We start from the raw sequence: 14558 nt of genomic DNA on the forward strand, positions 1-14558 counted from the left end.
GTTTTCTGGGACGTCTTGAGGTATGGAGGGTTGGTCGTTCGTGTTCCATGCTAGCTTCTATGGTTGCAACGGGAATTGGAGGGCAATCGATGCTCGGTACAAGCAGAAAACGGTGGTTTCCGGACGATGGTTCTGAGTGCGATTCAATTCGATTCGATTGGAAGGAAGCTATTGTAATTTGAAGGTTTGCGCATGATTTTGGTACTTGAAATTATGTATAAACGTTTGATAATGTTCAGAAAAGGACAACTGTTTTAGAAACACATGTTTTCGCGTCGACGTTAAATAAAATGAAGAAGAAAGCGTTTCGAAAATATCACTGCGACATCGTAGGAATCCTGTAACAGGGACAGGGAATTCAGTTCAAAACCGGATGCGCATGGAAGGTGAGGCGTGTTTGCGAGTAAACACTTTTTCACTAGCAACGCCAGACGACAAGGCAGAGCCACGGAATGGCTCTCCGAGATTAGATAACAGTTGGAACGTTTTGTAGCGTCGACTTACTCAAGCGAGCAACATCCTCGAGACGCGACTAGGTCCACGGTTTCAGCAGATGAAACGGTATAAAAGATGTTCGACGTTTATGGCGTAAGCAAATGCTCAACGACGCGCACAATGGACATAAAGAAGCCAAGCGGTATTTAAAATTTAAATAAACGTGTTGACACATTCACGTCCACATAAATTGCGACTTTGTCGTTTACGAGTGAGAACAGAATAATTTGACGAGTTCGTTTTTTTTTTTTTTTTTCATTAAAAAAATCATGCTTTGCTTCGACAGAAAAATAAAGATGTGTCTTAGTCTTTTAATAAAAACTGTCCTGTGTGATAGTTCGATGGGCGGTTATATTACATCAGAGCGAAAGAAATGAAAAAATTTGTACTTTGCGGAGAAAGTATTTTTCGATCCACTGCGTATCAAAGTATTCGGCAAAACACGCGAGAAATAAGCATCAAATATAAAGCCTAACTCGATAATGGAGAAGAGCAGGTTTAGTTTCTCGTAGAAATAACAATGAAAACGGTGAGCTGGTATCGTTATTGCATAGCTAAGCACCAGCAGTTGTTTGCCGGCGCGGAACAGCCGTTTGCAACTCGACAAAGAGGTATTGTTCAGTCAAGGGATTCATCTAGCTCGACTGCTACCTTCTATTTACACGGCCTAACTCAACATTATGTCACAAACTTCACGCAGTTCCTCACGACGTCGAATTTCCTCCTTCAAAATTGACTTACAGTTTTGACACGCGTTACCTACTTATAGTATATCGAATTAGTGCGCAAAGGCTACATCGATTTTCAGCTTCGTGTTGACGTAAGACGTAAACGATTTCAAATGTTTCATACTCCGCTGCTTACGATTTTAGTTTGCGACCTTTTTCGATCTTTACGAAATTAATCAAACACGACCGTATATTCAAGTTCTTATTTTAACCTTCGATTTAAGTACACGCTAAATTTGTTTCAGATTAACGACTGCTTGGATATAATATAGATTTACCTACATAAATTTGAACTTTCGGGATTAAAATCGATCGAGCCTCTGAACCTTCTAGTTAATTATTCATTACGAAACAAATTTAACTTTGCGGTTAAAGTTAAGTTGAAGTAACAAAGAGCAGAGCGATGAATAATACTTTAGGAAAATAACTGGCAGAACGAATCACAAACTCAATGATTTACGAGCAGAAGATGGCTGCTTATCCAACGAACATATATTTCCATGACGATACAACAATTAATCATTAGCGTGCGTAAAACGAGATAGCAATAGTGACGTAAGTTTTTCAAGCTTGCTTTAACAACCTATGTTTAAGAAACGTTTAAACTCGGATCAATAAACGGCAAGCGTCTTCGAGACAGAGTTTTGTCTAGCTCCCCAGCTATACGCTTGGACGAGAAGCGAAGTCGCAAGAGAATTTCGAACTGGCGAACTTTGCCAAATATATGGAGGATCGAAGAAAGCATTTTTGATCGAACCTCCAGGTTGCGATGTATTTGTAACCTTTTGTGACAATATTTCGCAGTTGTATTTTAAATTTATGACGTATATTGCTGGCAAAAGTTAGGGATCAATCGACGTTTAAACGAAGGTAGGTGAATGTTTCTTTTTGCGTTCTGCGATAAATATATATTTATATATTTGATAATATGAACTTTAAAAAAGTGTAATAACAGATAGAAAAGAACGAATGATTGTAGAAATGCAAATAAACAATGTTATTTGAACGTTTCACGCTTTTACTTCTTAGCATTGTTGAATAATGAAATTCAAGCATGAGGTTTTCCAGATAAATGAATATACGGGCCGCAGTTGAAATGCTGTCATAAAATTTCTAGGTGTATTCTGCAGCTTAACATTAGCATAAAAGACTAGGTAAACAGAAATCCGCGCACTCCTTGTTCCCAGGATACGTGCACGTTTTAGTCTTACAAGAAGAGGACTCAGCAGCGGAGCTGCTATTTTAACCAGATTCTTTCCCTGGTGAATTTGGAGCAAAAACGTGTGCAACCTACATTCCAGCGTTTGTATAAATACGCGTTATCAACAGAGAAATTTGTCATTAATCTAATTTATTCAAATTAATTTATATATCATTAATTTGTTAATACTTATTAGCTGTGGTTTATCGTTAAGTAAATTAGAAACACCCAGGATAGGCGAAATTGAAAATGTTAACTCAGATACTGAATTATAAATTTCCGAATTAATCATTTAATTATGAAATATTTCTGCAAAAATGTTGAAGAACTAACCTAGAAATAATATCGGCCTAAAAAAAGTTTCGCCGTCGTGGTTAAAATTTCAAAGAAAATGATATTAAAAAATTCTGAGATCTTGGAAAAATACCGCCGAAAAAATACGAGGAAGAACTCTATATTTACGTACACGAACGACTTTGTATGCATCATATCGGATGCTCGCAGTGTTGCACGGAAATGAAAAGTCACAAGAACGTCATTAGCATTGCAAATGGTCAAGGGCGCTATGGCAGCGTTACATTTTTACACAGGCGCAATTGGAACGCGTATTAAATGTGGAACACTCGTTTTCTAGATTATCAGAATATGAAATCGCTTCTTAGAATTTGAGAAACCGATTCGAAAGTCGCAATTGCAATGTCATCTGTGAAAATGAAATTACGGAAAATCGACGATGAAATAAAATCTGTCTACGTTGACGTTCGCTTTAATATTTCGATACTTCAGCATGAATCGGACAGCAAACGGCGAAAATGAACGATCATAGCGTATGTTTAAGTAAATAATGACACTGGCGACGTTCGAGTATCATTGGAAAGGTACAAAACGCGATCAGTCTGATGAGTGTAGCCGCGAAAGGTTTGTCGATACAATACTAATTACGAGATGAGCTATAATCGAAACGCCACACAACCATCTAGCCGGCGCAGCGTGGTTGAAAGACCCCCTTTAACGTGGCTGCAGGTGCGCCGCGTCATTCATCGGCTCGATATACGCAGCCGTTATTAGCAAAATTGCGTGAGCTAATTGGCTAATTAGTGATTAGGAACGTTAGCGCTGCCAACTCGTTCTGATGTGTTGATGAATTACTGTTCTCGGTCTGCTACAGGCATACAATTATGCCAGGCCAAGCCAAACTCTCTTTTCTCCCTTATCAGTGACCACCGTAAACGGCAAGATACGTTTTCATTGATGCGAGTCATTCGATGCCTATTAGCGAAATTTTGGTTACCGTGGTTGATTAATGATGCGATCGGAAAGGTACCTACAGGTACAAGTGCGACCGATTATTTATTCTATAACATAAAGAAATTGATAATTTAGAGGCTATAGTACATTCGATGTCATATCACACGCGTTATCCTTTTAAACATCTTCGGAACAATAACTACTCCAAAGGTCCTTAAAACAAGCAAGCAAACCAACAATGTATTTAACAAAGAGCACGAAATATATATTTCGCGAAACTCAAGCAAAAAATAAAAACAACGAAGGAAAGAGGACAAACGAATATTGGAAAATAATTCTCAAAATAATTCGAATAATTCTCGTCTCATTAGCGGCAGGATTCGTAAGTGATTACAAATCCAAATAAACGTGGCGTACGCGATCATGCAAACGCACGTTCCATTGCGGGGCTTTGCTAATGTATTACTACATTATTCGGTTGATACCAGGCCGATCATTGGAACGACCATCGCCAGAGGGTATAAAGCTTGAACACATTCCATGATATCGTGGCGGAAAATGCTGGAAAAACGAGTGGACTGTGTTGGCTGCTGGCTAATTCCGTGACAATTCGATATATTTTTACCGGATAAACGCCGGTGCTTACATCGAAAAACGATTGGTAACGAACGACGAGTCCGCTATCCAGCCAACACTAATTAATTACTGATTAACGTTGAAAACCGGGCCCGTACTGCCTGGGATATTGATGGATTGCTATTTCCGGGCTATTTCGCCCGTGCATTATATCCGCATCGCGTTTCCAACGGGCAATGCTGCTTGATTAGCATCCACCGAAAATCTGAAAACCGCTTCGGCCTAAAATTACATCTGCGCGTTAGTGAGCTAAGAAGTGGATTTAATATCCTCTATACCCTTTCTATAGTCTACGTGCTTATTTTTTTAAATATATAAAAGTCTAAAAAGAATCAAATCGATATCACACGCATACCGTGAAAGTACGTGTCAATTCGGATCTAATTTTAAGAAGGATACGCGTATCTTTGGTATAGGATACGCGTTTCTTCACATCGCAATTTCCAACCATCGATTTGTATCTTTTTGAGTTAAAAGTTTTTAACAAAAACGTTAGAAATATAAGCAATTTTACTTCAAAAAAATCTAAAATAAATTCAATAAATTCCTCCTTTGAAAATATTTTACGATATTACAATGCAAAGTAGATCTATACCAGCGTTCCATTTTAAATCAAGGTTTATTTAGATGGCATATGTTCTCGGTATTTTTATGACGAACTAATTATAGTTGGGCTTTCATGCAGTAACAAGACGGAATAGCTGGAACTGTGGACCGAATGCATTGAAAATTCAGTGACAAAGGAGACGCCAAAGCTCTCGCATAGTAAAAGTCTAAAATAACAATGAGGCCAGGGAAAACGTTTACGAGAACAATAAATCTTCTTCCTTCGTTACGACTGCTATGTCACGTAGTATTCGAACTTGCGCTATTTTTATTAACAATACGATGATTGGACGCTTTTTTATCTGATCAAATATATATCACGATGGCATTATGTAAAAGAGCCAATATTATAAAAATCATAATTACGTGGAAAAGTAGATACTTCGATATCGTGGAAACTACGTGGAAGAAGAGATCGAGACGAAAAGATATCAAGCCAATCTTAAGGAATCAAGCGAAACCTGTTGTCACGTAATACCTAGAGTCCTTGATTAAATATAATTCATTTAATCGTTATTCGCAACGTACACTCGATAAATGTTAAACGTGGTCGATATTCTGATATGCTAGCACAAATTTCATGATTACATGCTTGCGATATAAACTTGATGTAGGTAAACGAAAATGAAAAAGATGAAAACAACTATTGCATTTGATAAAAATATCGCAAATCCGTTACGCATAATACAAAATACAAACAAGGCGGTAAAACCGGAGATAGGAGAAATTATACCTAAAAGTCAATGAGAAAATTTGTGCAATGCCTTATTAGAATTCATCGACGAATGTTTATTGGGCGAGAGACTAAAAATTTCTGTAATATTTTCATAAATATTTTCAACGTGATATTTGCTTTAAATCGTATTAATTATTTATACTAACACAGTACATATACACAGGTACACGGTGTATTAAAAGATGAGAAGGAATAAAGAACTTGTCGAACGATTGATAATATATTAATCAATGTACTAAGAGGGCTAGCAGTTTGAAGAGAGGGTAACCGAAGCGAAATGGTCTGATCTTAGAAAGAAAGCCGAACCACCTTGTTCGTTCATGAAATCAAGGAAAAAGCGGCGAATAAACAGCGAGTGCTGTTCCTTAGAGGATTGGACGGATTTATCTCGCAGGACAGCGAGCAGCCGTGACATGGGCAAGCAGACCTTATGCAGCCTCTCTCACGGAAGGTCTCCAATCATGAGATTGCTCAATTGTACCTTCGTTTTTATCCTGTTTCGTATCCGAACCTGCCCTCCCCCCTCTGTCGCTTGCACCTCGCAATCCAACTTTTCCATTACCCAGTCTAGAGGAAAAAAAATTACCGATGAGATTAAAAAACGTGACTATGCGTTTCTAACGATCGCGATTAACAGGGAATGAAACATCTCGAATTAAGATTCTGAGGAATACCTAGTTTGAATTTTCAATCATCGAAATATCGCGACTAGAGTTACTTGTCAATGATTACAGCACATTGTAAAATGATGCGACGTATTTGAAGAGTCTAAAGTAGTAAACGATATATTAATTTAAGCCAAAGCATTATGTGCGAAATAAATTTGAAAGTCTTTGATTTTAAGATTTTAGATCACCAATATCTTTGTAACACTCTTTTTATCAAATTTCAACGAGTGATTTAATTAACGAAAATAACGAATATTGATTAATCTTGATACGTCAGGTATTAGAAAATTAATTTCTTTCAAGGCTCTATTTATCCAACCGTCCTTTTGTTACTCTAGCCGGTAATTTTCTGCTTAATGTGCTGGATATCCTTTTCTACTAATAAGCTTGCTCATTATCTAATCGAATAAAGCAAATCGCTATTAAAATGTTTTATTAAATCCAATATATTCAGAAATATATTTCAAGCAAACGCAGTGAAGCGATTGTTAATCACGCGTACTAAATCGGCCGCTAGCAAACAACTTTTTCTGTCTTTCTTAACGCTCTTTAAGGCCGCAGGTCTCCAGCTAACCTCTTTAACGCCCAATATCGAGCGAACCAAGTGCTCAATGACACGACAAAGTCACTTAGCCCGATAATGAGGTAGAGTTCGTTTATTTTTATTCAAGTTTCAGTTTGCCTCGTTGTGGAAGGGAAACATAAATACAATTGCGTCTATTTTCGAAAGACGGGTAAGGAATCAGCCGTGTAATTTTGCCTTTTTTTACGAAGACTTATAGATACTTCTTACATCTCATAGAACTGAATCTATTTTAAAGTGCGAACAAATTTTTTGCTCGTCGATTGTTAATAATAGGATACATTTTAGCTGATCTTTTTGTAAAGGAGAAATAATATTTAAGACCAGTTTTTCAGAAACAGATACATTTATCAAACATTTAGTAACAATAAGATATACAAGAAACACACGCTTTACAGTAGAGATTGATTGTGTTCTGTATCGGGTGCACTTTACAGAAAGGAAGGCCAAAGGAAAAGCTTCATTGATCAAAATCACAGCCTGGCAATGGTGTTTACACAAAAAGCAGTGTAACACACGTGAACAGCAACAGTTGCATATACATCGATTTTATCGCTGACAAGGGGAAACATTCATTGCTCACATGAGCAACGCTACTAGTTATCCATCGAGTTTCTTATATATCTAGCCGCTATACATAAAGCAACTCATTTGTTGTTGCTCGAATTATTCAAACAGAAAACCACCTCGTAACTCGCAACCGTATTACGTGGAATTAATTTAATGCCTTCGTATTTGCGATTAATTCTCCCTACTTTAATTGTCCTTGTTAACATTTTTCATTATCTGTATAATGATATAATTTGGTCGTTTAATAAATAATAATTTCTAAAAATTGCTAGAAACTTTTAACTTCTAATACTTATATTTAAAAGACATTGATCGTTAAAGTTGGTCTTTTCTTGTGTAAATATATGTATATTGGAAACGAATCGATGAAATTTTTAACAATTCAATCCAATAGATAGAAACTCATTGTTCCGGCTTTTCGTTCAAAGCCAATTTTCGAAAGTCGAATCCCAGTTCGCGAACAAAAAGGATCACAAAAGTTCCTCTTTCTTATTACGAGAGATTGCTCTACAATTCTCCTACGGACTAGGAAACTTCCGCGAATTCGACATAAATGAAACCCTATTCAGTTTGAAATTTTGAATCACTGCTATACATACGCGCGATGAACGCGAATGATAACAAAATATCGATATAATCAATCGTTAAAGATTAACTCGTGAAACATTCCAACGATTAAAAAAAGATACAATGCATAACAAGAACGAAGATTTCCATTGTTTTGCTAAAGGAACAATAGAAAAAATGTTGAGTTGCAAGTTCGTCAAGTGACTTTCCTAACGAAGCGAATCTTCATATTGGTAAAACATCATCGTATTCCAAAGTACATATACACATTGAACGAAAATATGTACCATCGTAAATCCCAGCACGGTTATAGATCTGCTCCCTACACTGGAAGTTTCCATTGAAAATGACTGATACATTGAAGGAACGAGGAGGAGACATTTGAAGGAGTATTCTGCCGCGGCGGTCGAGCTGCTCAAAAATTGTCTCGGTACATCCCGAGCACGTCCCGCGTTAGACACATTTGCTGGTCGAATTTGAAAAGTTTCAAACAAATCCAATAACAGACGGGACATTGCAGGAGGACGCCTATACGACATCGGGAAAATGGGAGAAGGGCAACGACGTCTCTGCATTGTGAATTCGCCTTGGCTGCCGTATATAGTCACGCTCCTACAAACCTACAGGGAAGACTATGAGTGCTACGTGATCGCCTGCACTGCCACATCCGCATGTAAGATAAGTTTGCATGTGTTCCTGGATAGTGTATACGTATGTACCAGAAACGAGTATTTCGCGATACATCTCAGACCCAAACACGACGCGCCTGCATACTTTTCAATGTTCCAACCAGCCAGTCTCCGTAGTGTATCGCTCTTCTCTCTCTTCGGTCTTGCCTATTCTCTAGATATCCTGCGTGTTCTACACAGCTAGCAGATGTAAATACTCGCGCGCGTTCCGGCTGTCGTGCACCGCAAACTTGTCGCGATCGTGTTCGACAAGACTCTACAGTGATGGCGGAAAACTGGCTATGGAAAGGAAGAAATTGCAATTTACCAACGACGCGACGTGAATTTTCGTTGAATTATGATATACATAGAGTTTCGTTGAGATTGTAGAAAGGAGAAGTACATTACGGCGCAGAAACATTACGGTGAATTTTAAAATTTTATCGTCCAGATAAAATAATTCGTAATTTTCGAAAATGTACAAGTATCGAAAAATCAGATCTAATCTTAAGTTAAGACTTGAATGAACAATAAAATAATTTATTATCTCAATATTTTAACAGCTGTAGATGATATAGATTAAAAGTTGCAAGTTGGAAAAGCAGTCGATTCTTTGGCAACGATTAAGTTTCCGTTGGCATCGATTCAGGAATTTGATCATCCGTGATATGTTTGACGAATATACTAGGAGACTCTCATTATACAATGTGAGTCAATAAAAATTATCACTTGAAATAACTCATTATTTATTGAGTTTACCAGAACATGTTTCAAATGAAATTTATTGTATTCAAGAGGACTGACCAGATGAATATATTTTGATTTTTTTATGAACTACATTTTCTGAAACTTCAATGTGATTTTAAGTTTTTTAAATGACACTACATATTTTTCGACTACTCTGTCGTAACTACTAAAAAAACGAATTCAACGACCTACGATGTAACCTTTAGTTTCCCTTGAATTTCATAACGAAACGAAAATTTGTAGAGTAGAGAATATTTAATTGTGTCTTGCATCCAACAAGCTGTCAAGCAGCATCAAAGAAAATGAAATTTTTTAGAAAAATCAAATTTTCAATCTATACTCATTTACTTCGACTATACATGCCTATGTATGAAAATACAGGTAAATATTCCGAAAGCAACAATCACGCAACACACGTGGTAATGGTGGTCTATGTTCTCTTTGAACTGGTGGAAGAACCCGGAGAAATGCCGAGCCTTCACGCACGACTGAGAAATTCAGATTTGCGAGCCACTAGATGGACACGTTCAGACGCACGTTTGCTGGCTGCAGTGACCGAATCACTCGTATCTGCGTATACGCGTCACAGCGTCGACACAATGGAGAGATTACAAGTCCACCCTGTCTGCTACATCAAGCACGAAGATGGTGGATTCACTGCGTGAACTATTGGGACACGCTGAAAAACCAGCATGTTGATTTCCACTTTTATAATTCCCTGTTGCTTTCTGTCTCCCGGGTAGGGACTTTTGGGAGTCACACTGTTACCTTCCCAAAGGCAATTTTATCTTCTGAATTCAGGGCGATTGCTTTATCGTGGAATTCCGCTGGAATCTAGTTTTCAAAATGGTAACGAAGCCAACGACATCGACTGCGTTAGAGGAATGATTTTCATGATTGTTATTTTCATTCGTACGTTCGTCAAAATATGAATATTATATCTATGAATTTTCGAATCGATTGCTCCCATTGATCAAGGAATATGGAAATGTATTTTAATTTCAATCTCTATGTATGAAAGACCTTTTACGTTAAAAACTAATAACGAATCTAACATACAGATTTTTTTATGATGATCATTATTACGCCATGAGGCTTACTATGGGCGGTGTTTCTAACCGTCTCCCTTGGTACTACAGTGTCGCAGACAGATCGTCTTACCGGCGAGATATAAACAATGTAGCGACGAGCGCATAGTTGTTACCAAGTAGCGAGTTCCAGAAACGTCGATTTTGGTCCGTTATTTTATCCACACAAAGAAGGTGGCATACGTGATTATAGGCGCGAACGGCGGCGTGACCCGAGCGTAGTGGGGGTCGTCTTCCAGAGAACACAAAGAAATGATCGAAGGGCAATCAGTCTCATTTGAAGATTCAAACGACATACATCGAGAGGTCTGACGAATAAAATTAAAGTCGCTTAGTCTAACGAATTCATCGAGAGATATCACAAAGTCGGGTCGAATTTCTGTAACACATTAACTGTATTCATCGCTAAATAATTTGTGACGTTTTTATTATTATATTCATTATTGTTAAATATACAAGCTGTGTGTGTATGTATGTATATACAAGCTAACCTGTTAATACAGTGTTAAATTCATTGAACTACCTCCGTTATCTTAACCGAAACAGGGGAACGACTAATTTGCGGCGTCGATTATTCGAATTGTAGCGAGAATTTACGCCTCTCGTTGACACGTTTTTCTCGCGATCGCGTCTCTCCGCGTAGATCGTAACAATCATATCGTAGTGCAGATACTCATAACAGGTTACCGCGTACGAAGCAATAGAAATGAGTGCAAGATACGAAAGAATGCACTGTGTGATTGATGTGTGTGTACCGCATTGGGTTGATGCGAAAGTAATTTCAATTTCTTCACTGTGCTAGAATAAACAATTTCAAGTATCTGTGTGTGAGTGATGTGTGTGAGAGTGTAGTCAATGTTTATGATACCTGATCGTAAATTGAGGTTACCATCGACGTTTACGCATGAAGAACGTTACGAAATAAATGCAAAGTTGCGGCTATCGCGGATTGAAATGGCGTCTCGATATACTTGTCGCGCAGATAAGCAGGTACGTTTAGAACACGGTTTTTGCGTTGCGATCCTTAAGTAAAAGAAGGACAACGGTGGAACGTGGATGAAACCTTTTTTGATAAGAGTGTTCTTGAGATGTTCTTGAGAAAAAGTTTTAACGAGACAGCCAAAGATTTTTCACCGAACGAAAGAGGAAGCGAAAGAACCAGACAGAACTGTCCTTCCCTTAGCGTCAGAGGCACCTACTAATGCTGTCCTTTCGAAAGAATTCTGCCTTCAAACGTCGTGTTTCCTACTTTCACAATGATTTTTTAACTTTTTTGTCGCTTCGTGATTTATTCTTCTCTCCACAGCGCTGTATAAACCCCGTATTTATTTAACCACATAGAATGCGTCTCTTTTTTTAGAAAATCACTCTTTTGCCTTATCGAAATACGTATCTATTCATGCATATCTAGAAATGCTTTGTTTGGTAAGTCAATTTTTTCGTCACAGGAAATGAAAAGCGAAAATTGGCCGAAACAATCGATATAATGCTCGAAACATGGCTTGCTAGTTTTCTAATTAATTTTTTAACTTTCGGACAACCGAAAATCCGATGCATCATCGAGACAGGCACATACCAACATATTCAGTCAGGTAAAACATACAGTTTTGGTTTTTTAATTCAAACTAAATTAACCCTTTTTATCGAGGCACCCTTTCAATCAATGCTTAAACACTCTGAACACGTTCAGAGAATACAAACAATGAAACAGTACTCCGTAACGCAACAATATAAACAATTCAATTTTTCATCTATCTCAAATTGCTATTTTGCCATTCGCTGGTCTCTCATTTCGCACTGCACGCTCCCATGTATAGTACAGGAACTGACCGTAAGGGGATAGAAATTTGCAATTTTCTCGTTGGAGTGCTTTAAAGCTCGATTAGCTCAAAGGAACAAAATCCAGAATTTGTAGAACGTGACTCGAGTAACTCAATTCCCCCGACTGATTTCGCGTTCGATGGGCGAGGAAAAACATTTTTGTCGCGCGACCTCGATATAGAACAGGTGTGCCAATGAAACGTTCGATGCGCATCGTCCGTGACTGGCGTCACACGGTAAAATTATTTGACGCGTTTTACTCGCGGTTCGTTCTATCGCACAGACAGCCGGTTCGATGGACGAGACGCGTGCAAAGTGATTACGGAAACGACAAGTGATAACAATGAATTCACGTTGAAGTACTCTTACTACGGGGCTGAGAATGGAGAGTAAAAATAATGGATGTTGCTCGCACAAACTCTTCGTGAGTGTCATGATACGCTCACTTTGGGCTACTTAAAAGAAAGACGTTATCGGGAGTTAGAACTGACATGAAACTTCATCGTTAAGATCATTATATTAGACCGAATTTCTTTTTTTTTCTTTTTTTATTTTTGAGATTTTAGAACAATAATGGCACCATATGAAATTGGAATTTGTATATCTAATAATTTGTAACCTAGTGGAGTGAAACAACACATTTCGTTTTATTGTTGGAACAACTATCGTAAAACGATAAAGTTGTTAAAAATTAAAATTGCAAGTGTTGGGCAAGATGTAATGAAAAAGTTTGTGACCCATAAGGTTTTGCGGCTTCACGTCATAAATGTTTTGTTGATTGAACCACGGATTTCTGAAAACGATTTGAATTCCGGGACGTTTAAAGTTTTCCAGGTGAAAAAAAAGCTCATACATTGTGCACTTTGACAAACGCGAAATTCAATCAGTGTCCGATTGTGCGCAACGTGAAACGAAACTCTCTCTCTCTTTTTTATTCTATCGAACAAAATAGGTATTCCGGTTTTACCAAGAGTGTCAAAATATGAATTTTCTTCTAGTCGCTAAAAGTGTATAGGTTACGGTTGAATTGAATGGGAAACAAATATTATAATTAATATAGTTTGATTGCATATTTTTAAATTCCACCGAGTTCTTTCAGTTATTTTCCATCTAGTTGTGTGTTATCGTTAAAAAGTTTCTCAAAAAAGAAAACACGAAATGTACAATATTTATAAATATAGCAACGAAATTGAAAATTCAACTTGTGCGATTACGACTGTAAAAGGAACATTTTATATTATTTTGATAAAGGAATCGCTTAATAGTAATGACAGTTCACAACACATTTTAGGAATACATCAAAACAATGTCTTAAATCACGAAAACAATCAACCACATTTCACTGCCATATTCGATCCGTTAGCGATGTGAAGTTAGACGTAGGAACTTTGTCGTTAGTAAAGATGGCGTAAACTTCTACTTGTGAATCACTGGTGAATCGATCACGTTCGTTCTCAATCACGATGATTTTCTATTTATGTTTTTTTAAACCTACCAATTAGGAACACTGATTTGGAAGTATGACTGCAACAAAATATTCATGAAAGTAGAGATACTTGAACGTGAAATAGAAACTAGTAGAAATAAATAAATTAAAATAAATTCTAAACACAATCTCTTTTCTTAATCTTTGCAAAAAGGTAATTGTGAAATTTGCATTAAAACTGTAAAAGTAGAGCACAAGGATAGAGATGACAGGAGGAAATTACATTTCCATCATTTACGATGTGATAAAACATCGTTTCAGGCAAGTGTTGTGTGTTCAGTTTGATACAAAAGATACAAAAGAATATTATAGTTATGGTATCGAATAACAATAAAAAAATTAATTACCGAAAAATGTACTATATTCTAGTAATTTTACATTGCAAAATATTAACGGAACAGCATTAAGGAGCATCGAATAAATACTACTGCTTTTTTACAGAAGAACTCAGAATTATATTTTTCACAGAGTTCTTCAAATAATCTTGCGCCAATTGTCAACTGCGCTGGGAAAATTCTCACATACATCGATACAGTTACCTCCTCAGCAACGCTTACTAAATTTTTCCGCGGAATTTGTTCTCGTTCGGAAGTACCGAATATAACATCAACGATAATTGATCTATTTATTCGTTGGTAGCATACTTAGTTGGAAGTCGCTTATTAATTCGACGAAGCAATTGAGAATCGCTCGAAGGTCTCGTTTCTGTT

At 37.2% G+C, this 14558-nt stretch overlaps 1 protein-coding gene across 14 annotated transcripts in view; it reads right to left on the reverse strand.

Moving 5' to 3' along the window:
- The window catches only part of LOC139987786 (CUGBP Elav-like family member 1-A), a 354004-nt gene that overhangs the window by 302209 nt on the left and 37237 nt on the right, over positions 1–14558 (reverse strand). The window contains exon 1 of one of the 14 annotated variants that reach the window (XM_072004462.1): positions 505–613. The exons of the other annotated variants lie outside the window; for them this stretch is intronic. The gene's annotated coding sequence lies outside the window, so the exon portion shown is untranslated. Of the gene's footprint in view, positions 1–504; positions 614–14558 lie in introns of those variants that run through there. 14 annotated transcript variants of the gene reach the window in all.

This window comes from Bombus fervidus, chromosome 5, assembly GCF_041682495.2.
Source record: "Bombus fervidus isolate BK054 chromosome 5, iyBomFerv1, whole genome shotgun sequence".
Taxonomy (NCBI): domain Eukaryota; kingdom Metazoa; phylum Arthropoda; class Insecta; order Hymenoptera; family Apidae; genus Bombus; species Bombus fervidus.